Source organism: Manduca sexta, chromosome 16 (genome assembly GCF_014839805.1).
Source record: "Manduca sexta isolate Smith_Timp_Sample1 chromosome 16, JHU_Msex_v1.0, whole genome shotgun sequence".
In the NCBI taxonomy this organism is placed as follows: Eukaryota; Metazoa; Arthropoda; class Insecta; order Lepidoptera; family Sphingidae; genus Manduca; species Manduca sexta.
In genome coordinates this window covers 6,053,926-6,059,683 of record NC_051130.1, presented here as the reverse complement: position 1 = coordinate 6,059,683, position 5,758 = coordinate 6,053,926, and positions in this window count along the sequence as shown.

Below are 5,758 nucleotides of genomic sequence, written 5' to 3'. Positions count from 1 at the left end.
TGTCGATAGACAAATGTGGCCAATGCTTTTCTGCATACAGCCAAGCCGCGGAACATCGCACAGTCCAATACCGGATAATATCAATTGGATAAACCGAAAACAGGGTCAGTGGTGCTTTATTGACAAAATATTAAAATGTAATCTCCGAGATAATTTGAACGCCACTGTATTTTGGAATTAGAAAATTTCGTCGATCATCGGAAATGGTTGGATTTTAATGGATATTATCACCTAAATCTCATTGTTATAACTAATATGTTTTTGGGATATGTAATTGAACTTTAGATAAATTGAACTATAATAAAATATTTGACTAATGGGAAGGTAATATATTAAGTATATAAATATTTCATTTTTTTACGTTATTGTTCCATTCATCTTTATAGTGACAGAGTGGCAACTGCTCAGTCTGATAAGTCATCTGATATCAAAAATTCTTAATCTAGTCACAATTTCTAACAACAATTTAAATATAGAACTACCTACGTTCTTTTAGAGATTACGACAACGGCAAAAAAAGGTTCCTAATTTAAAAATGTAATGTAATGGCGATTGAAGACCGTCGTTGACTCAACTTTGACCGTACGGTAGTGCTGTGTATATCATAGCACCAAACCCAAAACTTTCACTTTGCATAATTTTCCATTAATCACAAAATAATCGTTTATCATGAGAAATTTTAGTCGTCATGTGCTATGTTATTAAACGAATCAAAGAAATTAACGGCCTTCTTTGTATTCTTAAAATATTTATTTACCTTCTCTTTAAGCCATCGATAATTATTATTTCTATGCGGTCTGCCCCTTTTGAAATATTGCATGAATATTAGTTCCTTTGAGCTTAATAACATTATAACAGGCTATTTTTTATCTGTATACATATGCTTCAATGAAAATATAAAATCGCATGTGCAAAGAAATGATAACTGTCCCAAAGATAATGAGGATTCTTTATGTTATGGATGGTCCTAGGGTGGAAACCATATGTGTATTTACTTAAATTTTGTGATCGTGGTTTTTCGAAATTTGATTGTCTATTTTAATATATTTGTAACACATGATATAATGATATAATAATAATAATAACAGCCCTGTATTATAAGTATACTGTCCCACTGCCGGGCCCAGGCCTCCTCTACTACAGATGCATTAGACCTTAATCCACCACGCTGGCTTAATGCAGATTAATAGACTTCGCACACCCTTAAAATTCCTATAAAGAATTTATCAGGCATACACGTTTCCTCACCATTTTTCCTTCACCGTTACTGCAAGCGATATTCACAAAGAATACACATATAACTTTAGAAATGTCAGAGATGTGTGCACTTGGGATTTGAACCTGCAGACATTCGTCTCGGCAGTGCTTTCCACACCTAACTATTGCCGCTGATAGCACATATTATACATGATTTTTATTTTCGTACACTCCTCTATATGAATTTTAATCATGCTAAATCTCACACTCCTCAATGCAATATGCTTACAAAGAAGGTTGTACAACATTTTCTCTTCACATATTAATATTATATAGATTATAAAAATGTTATAAATATCATCGGCGTTCAAACACAAATTGAAACATATTTCAAAATGATCTTAACTCATAATTGTCATTCTTAATAATAAAATAGTAATCGCTTTTAACTCTTAAGTATCGTCAGTTTGATGATATAGAATTTGCATAACGATAAATAATGGGCGATCTCCATTTAATATTCTATTTACATTACCATGAGACGTAATGCATCATAGACGTCCCTGTGTAAAGTAATACGTGCTACGTCTATTAAAATGATGGTGGACAAGATTAAATTGATGTATTCGCTGTAACACATCTTACAAACATCTTAACGATGCTTAGTTTTTATAGTATTTTGTAATGAGTTATTGTTTTCATCTTCTGTACAGTTTTTATTGTTTTCTATCAGTAGCTATGATGTTTAAGTTAAAGTAGATCGAAATAAGTTGCTTCGGATTTTTATTTTTTTTCGGACGTTTCGAAAACAGCAGCTTTCATGGTGACGGGGCGGTCTGAAGTGTAAGTCGTGCAAACAATCAACATTACAATATCTACCTACATTTTACCACATTTTTTTAAATAAATTAATTAAAATACGTACTGGAATATTTTTATATTGACTACATATTACATTTTTTTAATAAATTTATTAAAATATATACTACTACTACATATTTTTATACCGACTATTTTATATAATTTCAAACATTTTTTAATCCGTTTAAACAAATTAAATGTGTAACAAAATAAACCTCTTTAAGCATTCCGCAGATTTATTTACAATAATTTAATATTAATTTCGGAGTTGTGAAGTACATTCCATATCTTCTATCTTCTTCTATATCTATACATATAATAAATCTGTAGAGAGGTCAATTCTGTACATGAAATATATTTCCAAAATAACTATCAGGGGGTGATTAGGGATCGATACTGATGCCAAAAATGCAATTAGTAAAATTTTTGTCTGTCTGTCTGTCTGTCTGTCTGTATAACCGTTATAGAAACAAAAACTACTCGACGGATTTTAACGAAACTTGGTACAATTATTTGTCATACTCCTGTGCTGGTTATAGTATACTTTTCATCACGCTACAATTAATAGGAGCAGAGCAGTGAAGGTAAATGTTGGGAAAACGGGAGAAGTTACTCAATTTTTTAAGCTTCCGTCGTGTGTGCAACCTTAATGGTTAAAGCTACGCAGAAATCATGTATGACGGAAATGTTCTCCTTAAAATTATGTAAAAAATATCCCACGACAGCATATGTCTATCTTTTATGGTTAACTCACAATAACACGTGTAACTCCCGATAGCTTAGCAGTTCGAAGCTTTCTCATTATATTTGTCTACTCTTACGTTTATAACACTCTCAGTCATCCCTAATTAAAAAAGTTTACATTATTAAATATTCCATAAAAAAGAATCATAGAAATCGGTATAGAAACACCAAAGTTATACATGAAATACGCTAATAATAAGCCATCACGCGTGAATACTGAATCATGCTATAAGCTTCCTTCGATTTCGCCAGGATCCCATCATCAGACCCTGACCGGACAATCGGACCACCTGCATACCACCATACATTAATAAAACATCCCGACAAATTGAGCATCTCCTCCATTTTTGAAGTCCGAAATCCACGCGGGCGAAGCTGCGAGCGAAAGCTAGTTCTTTGATAAAGGACACTGGAAATGCTAATCAAAATAATGACTATATTATAATATCGTTGTCCGGTTTATTACCTCACACTGTAAGATTAAATTACTAGATATTGAGTATTTAGTTATTCGTAACAGCTATTCGCTTTTTAGCCAAAACAAATAGGTACACATTTTTTTATTCTCACAACAAATTACCGAAGTCGTACATTTGAACTACAAAAGTCAAATTAAATTAAATTCCATTAAAATGATGTTCAAAACATTTAGCCTAAAACAACATAATGTAACAAAATACCCGTTTTTGCAGATTCCATAATGTTCGTTCTAGTAATAGCAAGTCTAATTAGACGATTTCTTGGTTTACGCAGAACTAATCCACATTCCGCATCAAAGTGAAAGGTTCTTCACTGATTATTGTAAAAACCTACGTTCCACATAATAAACATTATGCAAATGAATTCTTAACGCCGGCCTCTAGTATGTGTGATTAGGAATCTGAATATACCATGCGAATCCCGAAGTTGATCGTTATGGTTTTAGGGTAAGACTACTACTACCTACTATGTTTTTATCTCTGCACCACCTCAGAATGACTGATAGCACATTTGCTATCCAGAAGCATTCCTAATCCTAAATCCTAATCCAGAGGCATTCCTCTGAAATTAATTCCGCTTTTACATGATATTTATGAAGTGCAATTAATAAATAAGGTAATGTGATCGGATATAGGCCAGTTCCTAACATATAGATATAGGCCAACCATTAATGTATTTAATAGTTTTTGTGTTGTAAAGCAAAAACATTGTACGTTTTTGATTAGTTTTTGTTTGATATGTTGCAATTAATCAAAGGATTTCTTATGAAACGATTTATAAAGTTAAGTGGGCCATCAATGGTTCCTTTACCTTATAAATATTATGGTATAATGTCCAAAATCTCGTAATTAAGACTGCACAGGAATAGATCGCTACACTTTGACTGGAAATAGAGCGCTATAGCTGCTCTGTATATGTAATTACATTGATTTTGTCTTTTATACACCCATGTTATACATCATTAAATTCTTACTAAATTATCATCCTAGCCAACCACATTTACAAAGACATAATATGATCCGGACTTTCGTAGTAAATCCATCTATTCGAAATGCAACTTTAAACGCAGTTCATATTATGTAAACAAAATGTAAAATCATGTAAACTACATACAGCTGAGGTCACCGTCAACTGGTAGGGTCAAAGAAAGCCCTTACTAAGTTATAAATTTGTTTGTTTTACGTCTGTATAAATATTGATATTAGGATATTTACGGTATAAATTTTATGGTATAATAACTGGTTGAAACACGATCCTTGAATTTTCTAAAGGAATGAAAAGTTTACAACTGTAATTATATGGAAATCATGAAATTACTTAGGCACTCTAAGTTTACCGCAACACTGACGTATCCTTCCTTATAATTCCATATTATACAACAAAGTCCCCACTGCGTCTGTTTGTGCGTAATAAATTCAAAACTACCGAACATATTTCGATGAAATCTGGCTTGGAGTATTTTAGATCCCGAGAAGGACATAGATTTCATCCCGGAAAAATAGATTGCGGAACTTTAATATCGAAAAACTCTCAGTGGCAATGCCTTGACCTACTTCTAAATAATAATATGTAACATTGTGCACTATTTTAACAGTTTTACATAACAGTATCGTAGGAGAATATTTTCTACTAACAAACGTAATATAATAAAACATTTTTAACCGACTTCAAAAAAAGGAGGACGCTATTTACTTAGCATCATCGATAAGAATATCGTTTGTTTCCGCTGTCACAATAACAATTGAAGATTTTCACTCTTTTGTATTCAAATTAATGTTCATTGTAGGTTAAGTATGTTGTCGGTTACAACTTTCTGTTATCCCGGTATTCAATTATGTAGGATATAATAATTCTAAGGTACTTGCATTAGCGGCGATGCATTAAGGCGAGCCTTCATCATCCGCGGCCTGGAATTGGCAAATAGCCTTCGATAAAAACTGACAAGTTCTCACCTTTAACGGCAAAGAAAATGTGTATTAGTGACCTTCTCATTAATGACACGTTGATATGCGGGGACAGGTTTTTACTTAGAGGGTTTATTTTTGAATTAATACTTAGATTATACTTGGGAGACGTGTTTTCGTTCCTGTTTAAGGCAAACGCACGCTTGCAACTTTTATATTCTTTACTAGCATTTATCATTGAATGGAAACCATGGTATAGGTTATTATAGTTAGGGCACATATATTTGTATATTAATATAAAATAAAAACACAAGTCATACCTTAATCCCCGAAGGTATAGGAGGTGCAACCATGGCACCCACTTTTCACCAAGTGCGTTCTGTCCCATGATGGAATAGGGGGCGATACTATCTCCATATCGGACAAAAATCCAAAAATCGGCCTAAAGTCCCAATACCACTTCTCCCGACTCGGGATTTGGACCCGGCACCTTAGAGCGATGTCGTCGTACCACGTACCCAATACAACTACGACAACGAGGCAGTATACAATTGTACATTAATCATATATAT